General features: G+C 51.5%; 1 protein-coding gene across 2 annotated transcripts in view; it reads left to right on the forward strand.

The window, feature by feature from the left end:
- Window positions 1–3,080: 3,080 nt before the first annotated feature.
- Window positions 3,081–12,453, forward strand: part of JTB (jumping translocation breakpoint) — a 52,221-nt gene continuing 42,848 nt past the window's right edge. The window contains exon 1 of one of the 2 annotated variants that reach the window (XM_086947536.1): window positions 3,081–3,333. The gene's annotated coding sequence lies outside the window, so the exon portion shown is untranslated. The remainder of the gene's footprint in view (window positions 3,334–12,453) is intronic. The other variant, XM_086947537.1, reaches the window with a different exon arrangement.

Raw genomic sequence — 12,453 nt, forward strand, 5'->3', positions numbered from 1 at the left:
ATTCTGTCTGTCGATATTTTGTCGCCGATATTTTTGGTACTCGATATTATGTCCCTCGATATTATGTCAGTGATCCGTACTAACGTGTGTCCTCTTTTGTTACAGGTGTCCCTATCCCTGCTGCTCCTACCCTTACCTTTCCCTCGCTTGACTGCCTTTGTTCTCTGGATGTTACAGTTAGTCAGAGTGCAGAGGTGGACCCCATTTGAGCATCGTTCTGACCTTGAGGAGCCAGCAGCCGTGACACTATCCTTGCTCCCACTCTGTTCAATCTCTATCTGGAACCATTAGGGAACCTTATAAGCAAATCTGGAATCCTCTACCATCTCTATGCGGATGACACCCAAATCTAGCTCAAGGTGTCTTCCCCTTATGATCTCTCACTACTCAGCTCTACTCTCAACGCTATTCACAACTGGATGTTAGTTCACCAACTCATTCTCAATCCCTCCAAAACGGAATTCCTCCTCTTATCTAGCTCTCTCTCTCCGCCTCCTGTTCAATCCTGGATGGATCAATCAAATCTACTCAACAGTAAACCCATCATTGTGGACTGCGCTAAATCTTGGGTGTCATACTTGACAAAAGACTCAACCTAATCTCACACATTAATTCCATGGCCAAGAGCACATGTTATTAGCTGCGCCTTTTATGGGGAATTTGTTGGTTCTTCGCGGAGAATGACCTAAAAACCTTGGTCCAATCGCTAGTTCTCTCTAGAATGGATTATTGTAATTCTCTTCTGACTGGACTTCCCAAATCTCACCTCTCCCCCCTCAAATCCATCCTCCATTCAGCAGCTCGCTTCATTTCAGGGTCCAATCGAAGTGACCAATCACTCCTATCTTGTCTTGTCTCCGATGGCTTCCCATCGAAGCTAGAGCTATCTACAAAACAGCGTGCATCACCCACAAAGCTTTGCACTCTTCCTCCCCTTGCTATCTGGCGAATAAACAGAAATTGTCTGGAGGCTCAAGACCTTCTTGGAATGCGGAAAAGTTCCTTCTTGAACCCCCCTCCTTCAAAAGGGAAAAATTGTTGGCACAATCGTTCTCAGGTAATGCGGTGAGAATCTGGAACTCGCTGCCTCCCTCGCTCCGTGCCATCACCTCCATCCAGATCTTCAAAGCGGACCTCAAATCTCTTTTATTCCAAAGACACTTTCAGAACTAATTCCCTCCTTCTCAGACCCCGCCAGGAAGTTCTTTAGTCATTGTATATTTGACACATATATTTATATTTTTGTTTGTACATCCTATGCTTGCTACGTTTGCTATGGTGTTCCTTTTGCCTGCGTTGTTTTGATTTTATGGCCTGCTATTTTTCGCCAGGAAGTTCTGTAGTCATTGTAAAATTGGTCATATTTATTCTTATTTTTGCTTGTACAGTCTGTTCATGCTATGCCCCTTGGTTCGGCCCCCCCCACTCCCCAGGGGGAGGGGGACAGTGGCTGGACCGGGGGTCTCAGTGGAGGCCGCCCCCGGGAGGCAGAGCCCGAGCACCCAATGATTGGCGCGAGATAAGGGGAGCAAAGGCAGGGAAAGAGAAAGAGCGGGCCCACCAAGCATTGGGGCTGGGCCAGCTCAGCCATAAATTTAAGGTAGGAATGTGGTAGGGAGATAAGGGCTATTTAAGGGTGGGCACCGGGCACAAGGCCCTCTTTCTCCGGGGAATTTTGGCAGGAGAAGACCCACCCACCCACCCTTGGAGGGACATGAATTGAAGGGGGGGGGGGATAGACAAAGTGGGTGAGATTTGTCGCAGAGGCATATGGGGCTTACAAGAGATCCTGTGGTTTCGGAAGAAGGGACAACAGGCGGTACTTACAAAGCGATCCAAGAAGAATACAAAAAGCAGGTGGCGCAGCGGGCTCAGACTACAAATGGGGCAGGCAGGATCCAGGGGGTCACTGGCAAGCTCCCCGAGCTCCCTGTGTTCAGGTGAACCGGAAGTAAACAATTAATTGCGCAACTCGGGCGGGGGCGGGGACAAACGCCAACCCGGAAGGGAATGTGTGGGCCCCGGAAGTGAAAAGGTCACCCGGCCGGGTGGGAACCGGCTGGTTACCCGGGAGTGAGTGGACACCGGATGCAAAAGGGGCCATCCGGTTGGGTTAAAGCAGACGCTTACCCAAGGAGTGTGTGGAAACCGGAGGTAAAAGGTTACCCGGTCGGGCCGGAAGCGGAAGCTTGCCCGGAGAGAAAGGAAAAGGTGTGTCCCAGGGAGGGGGTTACCTTGGCAAGGATAGCTGCACTGAATGTAGGGCACAGTGCAGAGGCAATTGGTGGTTAAGGACGGGGACAAGTCACTTTGAAAAAGAGAGCCGCACTGAATGTAGGGCACAGTGCAGAGATGGTTGTGTAAGAACGCACAGTCGCCAGACAGAAATAATGGCGTGTAAAGGATCGCTTGTAAGTGATAATGCCTAATAAACTGCGGCCTTAATTCTTCCATAAAACAAACTGGTGTGGTCTGAATTTATTGGGATTCGGGCGGTGCGACCATGTGGGGTGTGCCTCTGCTGTGCTTGAGAGTGTGTGCCTTTTGCCTGCGTCGCTTCGATTCTATGACATGCTATTTTTATTTGTTCCATTCCTGCAACAGTTCTCTCATGTAACGTAACTGGTTCTATTGTACAGTGCTCTGACACCTTCGGGTAAAGTCCGCGCTTCATAAAAATGCATTAAAAAAAATAAACTACTATAACAGTAACACCAGGATGCCTTTAACTTTTAGCTGCTGCCCCTGGACAGCACCCCGAGTCAGTAAACTGTTCAAGCTAGACCGGCCCCAGGAAAGTAAGCAGCAGCCCAAAAAAGTTGTTGCCACTGCCACATCCAGACCAGCTGGCGACAGTAGCCTACCCGGGCGAGGGGGCAGTCAGTGGCTAAAGTCTCTCTACTTCGGGCTTCTCACAATCCAAGCCCAGCGAGCCAGACTGGGTGGCAAGCGGCTGACTGAGTATGACGCACCAGAGACACACAGCCAATCAGCACCTTTAGAATTTTGTGCTGCGCGCTTCTATTGGCTGACGTGTCTGCCGTTCTCCTTCCTAGATCACTGTATGTATTGGCAGCACTTCCGACAGCTCAGCAAGTGATTGCGTGAAGACTAGTTGTTATGCGACCCGGAAGAGATAACTTTACTGATTACTGACGTCCGTTTAAAGAGCAATAACGGGCTATTACCAGTCTGTATTCACGGTCGGTTGATTGGGCACTGAATAGGTGTCCGATTTAAATTTGACTGGTTTCTATCTCAATCTATTGGCTTTATGACGAAATGATGAAGTGGAGCTAACCGGTGTTTCACGGATGGGATCATATTAAGCAGGTTTGATTTGACAGTATTAAAGAGTTTGATTTTCCTTTATCCTGGGGGCTTTCATCATTAGCGTAATGTAATCAGTTTATGTTTACAGGCCTCGGAAGTTAGTCTGCGATTGATAAACTCTGCAAAGGATTACGCAATATATTAAAACAATGATTCCGATATCCTTGTTTCACAGGCTTCCTTTGCGTTATTTTGTTTACATTGTCACTGTCTGGAGTATGTTTCCATAAATAGATCATATATCTGGCAGGCTACTTTTAAGACGTTCTAATATCACACCCTAGGTGCAAGATGGTCGAACGATTTTTAGATTAATACAACACGAGCAGTGTTTTCCTTTATTGGGGAGGAGGGGGGGGGGGGGGGATTACGTGTATTGACCTGCTAGCGTATGCAGATTGTAGATGTGATCTGCATTTTTTTGTTTTGTAAGGAACCCCTCGTGACTTCTTTGTAAAGACTTCCTGTGTGAGGAGAAACTGTATGCTTTCATTTTAAGAATGTTTCAGAAAAGCTTCTGTTTTACTCTACCTGCCATATCTCAAATAGGTAATTTTATTACACCGATACCACCCTTCTTTGATGGCTCAACATTGCACGTAAAGTACCAGGTAAAAGAAGTCCAAAGCAATCTTGTAGTATGTAAGGTCTTTATTTTGAATTAATATTTTCAGATGATAACAACTTAAGCTCAACCAACCCGTTTCGTTCTCCTCAGAGAACGTCATCAGGGCTAAATTAAGACTTGACGAAACTTTGATGACCACAAGTGGGTAGGTTTCCGAAGTAAGCGCTCCAGTAGGTAGTGCTGGACACAAATGGGCTAAGCAGTGTCCAAAGCCAAGCCCACTTGTGTCCGGCACTACATACTGGAGCACTTACTTCAGAAACCTACCTACTTGCTGCCATCGAGGTTCCGCCAAGTCTTAATTTAACCCTGATGAAGTTCTCTGAGGGGAACGAAACACATTGTTTGAGCTGAAGTTGTCATTATCTGAAAATATTAATTCAAAATAAAGATCTTACATACTACAAGATTGCCTTGGACTTATTTTACCTGCTGCGCGCCCACTTGTAATCACACTTTCAGGATCTGGGACATAGAGGTACCAAGTAACGGCTGGTGCCGGGCTCCAGTGCACAGGACCTCTAATTTGATGAAACGGGCACGACGTGCGAAACCAACAGTCCACAGTTGAAGCTTTTCTTCCTTAGATTGCATGTAAAGTAGGTCTGTCTTCATTTTGTAAAACCGGACTAAATAGTTTTTCTTACACTGTTTGTAATTGTGTAATGTTATAACCACTCATATAGAACCTCATTACAACCGGATAGCAAATCCGTAAAAATCCTGTTAGTGCCACATTCAGGGATCGTAGTTTAACAGTAATGAGCATGTATCAGAATTGATGTACTTTTAACAGGGGATTTGTTTTGGGGTGTGCCATTTATCTTGGTTCTTATTCCAAATCACCGTATTGATTTAGTGCTTTGCTATGTCCCTTACTCTTTTGGTTCAGCTGTTGCATAACCTCGCCACTTTCATTTTTAGAGATGCAATCAGACATTTTTGAAGGAGGGCAATTTCAGCATCTATTTCTTTTTTACATTTTTTAGCCCCCCTCCCCACACCAAGGGCTGTGTTCTTTACATACTGTGTGTTCCTTTATCTTTCCAACGGTTTGGTGCTTTCATCCTCCCTCCTTTCTGTAACTGCATTTTCATTAAAATGCCCAACGTTCCTTACCAGAGTTTGCTAGATGTTCAATTGAGTACCTAGTGGTTGGTGCTGCAAGTTTTCGTAATCTTGAATAAGCGTATTGGAAACACCGATTCATGCTTATATATTTGTAACAGGGTGTTGTTTGGTGATATTTGCAAAAAGTTTCGTTATGACTTGAAAGAAAAATATCCTGTTATTTGACTTCTCGAAGTCCGATCTTGTCTTTCAGTCACCAAAGAGCAACCCTACTGCATTGATTAGCCAAATATGACATGAAGTTTACCTCATTTTACACATTTTCTATTACTGTGGTTGCTGTATGACTGATTCAGGCTTTGGGAAATTCCACTTGGTGAAATGTTATCGAATTGCAAGAATTTGTTTCCTTTTTGGTTTTTTTCTCCCGACTAGGGGTACCTTAGCAGCGACAGTCGTTTACTTCTTTTTGTTCTGTCTACTTTACGATAAAGTACGGAAACACTGTCTCCTCTATTAAGTGATCCGAGTGGAAGAAGAGTCTGTGATAAAGTTCGTCTAGGCTTCGTGACTGATAGCTTCGTTGGTATGTTTGCCATGGCCAATTGTCTGCAGAGAATACTCATTCATAGTGATTTAGATCAAGATAGCGTTGTAGATCGATCATCCTTGGAATCGATAAAACAACTTGGGCGTAAGCTCTATTTTTATTTATTTGATGATTTTCCTTGAAGATGTTTTATTGTTTGAGCATGGATTATCTTCTTTTTTACCAGATCATTTTTAGTATTAAATCTTTTTTACTGAGCAACAAACAGGAGCATTGCACCTCATACAGCCATCTGCGCCAGCCCGGGTACAAGGTGGTCACAGACAGTGCCAGTGTGTATTCATGACCATCGGGAGCATTGACTACTACAGGTAACACAGCAAGCCGCCTACAACCCAATCGGGCCGGCCGCGTCATAAGAAGTGCTGTGGAGGTGCAAGCGGAGCTGATATTGAAGCGAGAATGAACAGAAAAGACAAAAAAAAGGCAGAACAACCCCTGCATTCCCACCCTCCTCCCATAACCACCCCTCTCCTTGTCCATTGAGCGAGAATAGAAACCATAGTCCATCACTTTCTTACTGTGCGCCATCCGGTATAGCGCCTGCTGGGGCTTTGCGTTTGCGCGGCTGCGTTCTAGGCTCCGGGAGTGGGGTATCTGCAAGATGCAGCAGTCGCAAGTAGCGGGGACAGCTTAGCTCCCAGAATTCTCTGGTCAGCAGGGTCAGAAAAGGTCGCCAGAGTGCTGCAAAGTCTGCCCCCCTCCCTGCCTTGGCTAAAGATAGCTTTTCCATTCCTACAATCGCTCAAAGCCGATGCAGCCAGCCCAACTGTTGTGGGGGTTGGACGGCCCTCCAGTGAGCCACAATATTCTGAACTGCTGCCCCCAGCGTTAGCGCAATAAGCCTCCCTCTCCAGGATTACAAGGGGTACATCAGGGCGTTAGGAAGACCCAGTAGAATATAAGTTGGGAATCTAGGTAGCTGTGTGTCTAGATGAGAATCTATCAAATCAAGGATTGGGGTCCAATAGGTCTGGAGTCTGTCGCAGCTCCAGAGCAGGTGCTCCAGTGATCCGAGTTCCCCACATCCCCTCCAGCAGCGGTCGCTAACTCGGGGGTCCCATCGATGTAGCCTCTCGGGTGTATGGTACCAATAGGTGGCAACTTTGGTCATTGTTTCGGTAAGACCTGTGTGGTGCGCCGAGTGCCTAGCTCTATAATACACTCCCTCCCATTCTTTCCTTGTGAGTTGACGCCCCAGGTCTTTCTCCGATCTGGCCCTCCCTGCGTTATATAGGTATGTATGTTAGTGAGGAGTAAGTGCTGGTAGAGGTCTAAGATTAGTTTTTTGTCAGATGTGCGAGTTAGCAGCCACTTCTCGTATGGGGTGAGGTGACGCTGCGCCCCGGGTTGGATCGAAGGGTGCAGTACCCAATGGCCGATCTGCAGGTAAGGCAGGCGGTCTGTCTCAGAAATACCGTAATTCTCTTTCACCTTTTGGAAAGGGAGGATGCCCTTGAGGTCGAACATGTGTCCCACGTCTCTGCAGGGAGTCGCCCTCCAGGCTGCATGGGCCTTAGAGTCTAGTCCCGGTGTGAAGTCCGGATTGTCGAAGATTGGAGTCATCGGTGAGGGGAAAGAGGTGTGCCCTCGGGCTACAGCCACCCTGTCCCACACCCCGAGGACTGTACTAGTGACCATTGAGGCGTATAGGTTGGGGGGTCTATGACCACGCGGCAGGAACGGGACGCCTTGTAGTGGGCGGACCGCCTCAGCCTGATCTTGAAAGAGCCAGTGTTTGCCTGATTCTAGTTGGTGCCACTCCACCAATGTGCGTAGTTGCGTCGCCTGGAAATATAGTGTGAGGTCTGGAAAGCCTACTCCACCGTGCTCAGGCGGTAGCGTGGCAATAGTATGTTTAAACCGCGGACGTCGGCCGTTCCAGACAAAGCGTGCTAGTTCCGATTGTGTCTTCTGAAGCCACCCTGCTGGCGGACGCAAGTGTAGGGTCTGGAATATGTAAAGAATCTGGGGCAGCAGGGTCATCTTGGCGGCTGCAATCCGGCCCAGCCAGGACAGAGTGAGGTGTTTCCATCACCTGAGATGGTCTCGGAGTTTCATGCTGAGGCTAGTGTAGTTGGCCTCTGTAGTGGCCTGCACCGTTGGCGCCAAAAGGACTCCCAGGTAGGGGATGGTGGACTCAGACCATTGCACGTCAAACTCTGCCTTGGCATCCTCCAGGACCTCCGGTGACAGTGAGATTTTCATGGCCTCTGACTTCGCTACATTGATCTTGAAACCCGACGCAGCGCGAAGGTGTGGAGCTCTACAAAGAGAGCCCGTAGGGACTGCATCGGGTTGGTTAGCGATAAGATATCGTCAGCGTAGAGACCGATCTTATGCGTGTCTCCGCCAAAGGGGATGCCAGAAATGAGGTCGTGTCGCCTCACCCGCTGCGCCAGTGGCTCCATATAGAGCGAGAACAGGAGGGGAGAAAGTGGGCACCCCTGCCTGGTCCCTCTGCCAATTTCAAACCGCGGGGAGGTGTGACCATTGACCCGCACTGCTGCATTAGGTCGGCGATAACAATTAAATATATGGTTACGGAGGACCTCTCCTACTCCGAAGCGTTGTAGCACCAGGTTGAGGTAGGGCCAATGCACCCTATTGAATGCCTTCTCCACATTGATGGGAAGGAGCATACAGCCCGGTCTTGTGCGCGACCCGGCCTCGATGAGATGAAGAACTCACCTGGTATTGTCGCTAGTCTGTCTTTGTGGGATGAAGCCCGCTTGATCAGGCTCCACCAGTTGCTGCATATATGGTGCTAGACGACTTGCCAGGATGCCGGTGTAAAGCTTCAGGTCGATGTTCAACAAGGAGATTGGCCGATATGAGCTGCAGCTAGCTGGGTCTCGCCCGGGTTTGGGGATTACTGAGATGGCCGCTTCTAGAAGGTCAGGGGGGATGCCGCCGGGCTGATCGAATGTGTTGAAAAGGTCACGCAACAAAGGGGCCACTTGCGGGCAGAAGCTCTTATAAAAGGCCGTTGTATAGCCATCTGGGCCTGGGGATTTCCCCAATTTAAGGCGGGAAATCGCCGAAACGACCTCCTCAAGGCCAATGGGGCGATCGAGGAATGCCGCCTGCGCCTCGTTTAGGGATGGGAGTGCTGTGCCTTGCAGTTAGTCCAGGCTGGCCTGCGGGTGTAGATGGTCAGCATCGTAGAGGGCAGCGTAATAATCGCCGAAGGTCGCAGCGATTGCTGCATCCTCAGTGATAAGGGCGCCTTGTGTAGATTGGAGGGATCGTAAATGTTGTCTCTGGCGCTGCTCTCGTAATCTGCTCGCCAGTAGCTTCCCGCAACGGTCTCCTCCGGTGTAGTACGCGTGTTTGAGGCGCATGGCGGCGTATTCCGCCATGTCTTGGTCCAGGGCCGCCGGCATTTTCCTTTCAGTGCAGAGTTGGCGCCACGCCCGTGCTGCCCCGGTGCGTTGGTGCATCTGCTCCAGTTCCGCCACGCGTTGAGTGAGTTTGGCCCTCTTCTGCGCCCGTTCCTTATTATTAGCTGTAACTATCGAGATGAATTCACCGCGTAGGACCGCTTTAAGGGCTGCCCATTGCGTGGCTTTAGACGTGTCCTCGTTAGCGTTATGCGTCAAAAACTGAGCAAGCGCTGTTTTGAGCCGCTCCTGCGTGGCTGGGGCCTGTAGGAGGCTATCCCGCAGTCTCCAGTGTCTCTGGGGGCCCGGCGTGGCTGCGACGTGAAAGGACGCTACTACAGGCGAGTGGTCAGATAAAGAGGCTGGGAGTATCTCCACCTCTGCGCTTGTGAGGTCAGTTGGGAAGAACACAAAAAATAATCAAGCCGCGCGGACGTTTTGTGGGCCGCCGAGTAGTACGTGTACGCCGTTGTGTGTGGGTGAGCGTGTCTCCACAGATCCACAAGATCTAAATCTGAAATGTGCGTGTGCCCAGACGCCGAGAGTGCCCCCACCTGGCTGAACCTCTGGCTGGAGCGGTCTGCTGTGGTGTGAAACACTAGGTTGAAGTCACCTCCGAGCAGTAGGTGTGGGTGTGTAGTGGCTGTGGCTGCTTCTAAGGCCGTGCGCAAGAATTTCTCTTGAACCTCATTGGGAGCGTATACAGTGCCTACCAGCAACATTTGACCCGCTACCTGGAAGCAATAGACAAGCAACCTCCCCCTAACTCAGCCTCCTTCTGCAGGACTCTCCCCCTCCAAAGGATTTGGCCACCAGTATCGCTACCCCCGCTACCTTTTTATGGGCAGACGAGAAAAACTTCCAGGGGAAGGATCGAGACTTTAGTCTATAGTGATCCTTAGGTACTAAATGAGCTTCCTGTAAGAGGCAGATGTCTGCCTTCGAGCGTTCCAGAAAGGACAGCACCGCTTTGCGCTTGACCGGGTTGTTAAGGCCCCTCACGGTAAGCGTGAGCACTGTCAAAGGATGTGTCATTGCGAGTGGGTCATGGGGTTAGCTAAGCGCAGCAACTGGCCCGCAAATGTCTGTGGGAGGGTCTTCCCCTGTCTGATGTGGATCAGCCTATGGAGCCGGGTTGCGGAGTCAAAAGCCCCTGGACAAGGAGAGCAAAACACACCCCCGGTACCCGAACTCCCACCTCACCCTCCTGTGCTCCCCCCTCCCTTACCCCTACCCCAACTGTGAAAGAGTCATTAGCGAACATTGTCCCAGGTCCAGTCAACAGTCCAGCTGGGCCTGTGGTAAAGTGTAACGATGATGGGTAGGCCATGGCAACGGCAACCCGTCAGCTCCCCGCCCCCTCCCCCTCGCCGCGTGGCGGCCATGCTTGTCAAGGCCCCAACCACTATGTCTCATGGTGCGCTGGCTGTGTCTTTTGACACCTCTTGGATAGCGGCTGCGTGTTCCAGGGCCACCGTTTCGGGGTCAGGCTTATTAATCTTCTTCCTAGGGCGCTTGTGCCTCACTTTCTGCCAGCCCCCTCTATCGCCTGATAGGAGCATCGACTGCGATGGGGGCGCACCTGAGTCGTCACCCGACCCTTCCTCCTCGCGTGGGATGCCCAGTAGGTCACATGTGTCGTTTAGTGATCTGAGTTGCTGCAGGGACCCGTTCCATTTAAAAATGATGCGGAATGGGTGTCCCCAGGAGTATGGGATTTCCTTCTCTCGCAGAAAGGCCGTAACTGTTCTGAAGGCCCGCCGCTTTTGAAGGGTGATTGCGGACAGATCCTGAAAGAGTTCCACCGCTTTGGCCACGATAAATGATGGGTTGTTTTTGCCGGGCCACCTTCAAGATGCGTTCTTTGAGGGGAAAGTCCGGGAGGTAGGCGAGGTTATCCGGTGGGGGGTTGGTTGCTCGTCGTGGGAGGCCTACCCTGTGTGCCCTGTCGATCCTGATCTCAAAGTCGTCCAATTCCCCCAGTATGTCTCTGAACAGGCCCTGTAGATAGGCCGTCACGTCTCCCCCTTCGGTCTTTGAGGGCACGTTCCGGACGCGTATGTTATTGCGTCTTGAGCGGTTCTCCAGGTCCTCTGTGTGTGCCTGCAAGTCCATTTGTTGCTCCTGGAGTCTAATTATTTCTTGTTGCAGGACATGCACTTCCTCGCCCCTTGCAACGTCCGCTGTCTCCACTTCTGCTACTCTTTCTCCAATTTCATCCATATCCCTTCTCAGCTCTTTGTATCCCCCTGCCATCTCCTGCTTCAGGGTCTGAATATCTTCCTTGAGGGAGGTGAAGAGCACTTCCATAAAGGACTTTGTGGCTGGCGCTTCTCCGTCCGCTCGGTCACCATCCCTAGGTTGAGCCGTCTGTGTCGGTTTGTCGGGGCTCTTTTCCCCTTTGGTTGCACCCTTCACCAGTATGTCGGTGATCGCGCGTCCAGCACGGCGGTTGGAAGAAGACCTGGTCAAGGCACGGCCTCAGGCTGAGGGTTCTCTGCTTTCCGGGCTGCCCAGGAACCCCCGGTGGTCTCGTCGGTGGCAGCTGGCGGCCACGCGGCGTAGGCCCCGTCGCGGACCTTGGGACACCGCCCCCCCCCGCGTCCCGGTTTACCGCCCCAGGGAATGGGAGGCCGAGCCCTCCGGTCTGTTCTCCTCACTGCCCAGGTAGGTGGAGGTGGAATGTCTGTGGCGGCGCAGCGATCTCCGCGCCTCGGAGTGATCGGCGGTTACTGCCGGTAGCTCAGATCCCCGCACCTCTGGGTCAGTGGGCCACTCTTCCTGGCGCGGTGGCCGCAGAAGGTCCGCGGGTGCTCAGTCCACGGCAGCGGTCGCCCAGCCGGTGCTAGGGTTTTGCTCGTGGGGTGCCGCCGCCAATCCCTCTTGTGACCGGCAGCCTAGGTTGCCATGAATCAACAATGTCGACCACCGGGGGCTCGATTGTGCCCCCCGAGTCTCCCGTTCGTCACCCTCAAGATCGCTCCTCACCTCCAAGCTTCTGAATGCGGCAACCCCCGGCCTCGCGGCAGGGTCCCTGTGTCCCGTCCAGACACCTCTCCTACTAGTTCCCGCCTCGTCACTGCAAATGGCGCCAACGAGGCCGCTCTTCCGCTCGGCCCGTCCCGGACGGGATCCGGGCTGCTACACACACCTCTGGCCTCCGCAGGTTGTACCGGTAGCCACACAGGCCCAGGTTCTGTCCGCCAGGGTCCGTGGGGCCCGCGCTGTGGTAGGCCCGGGAGCCGGGGCCTCGAGTTTCACGGCTCCGCGGGCGTCTCTCTTCCTCTCGGCCGGGCCGCTGCGGGGGGAGGCGGATGTCTGGGTCTCGGATGTGGTCTCTTGGTTGGAGTTTGCAGGGTGCAGGACCTTCGGGGATAACCGGCGGTGAGCCGACCAGCCCTCTCCCTACGCGGGCTGCGACGTCTTGT

Source organism: Lissotriton vulgaris, chromosome 12 (assembly GCF_964263255.1).
Source record: "Lissotriton vulgaris chromosome 12, aLisVul1.2, whole genome shotgun sequence".
NCBI lineage: Eukaryota > Metazoa > Chordata > Amphibia > Caudata > Salamandridae > Lissotriton > Lissotriton vulgaris.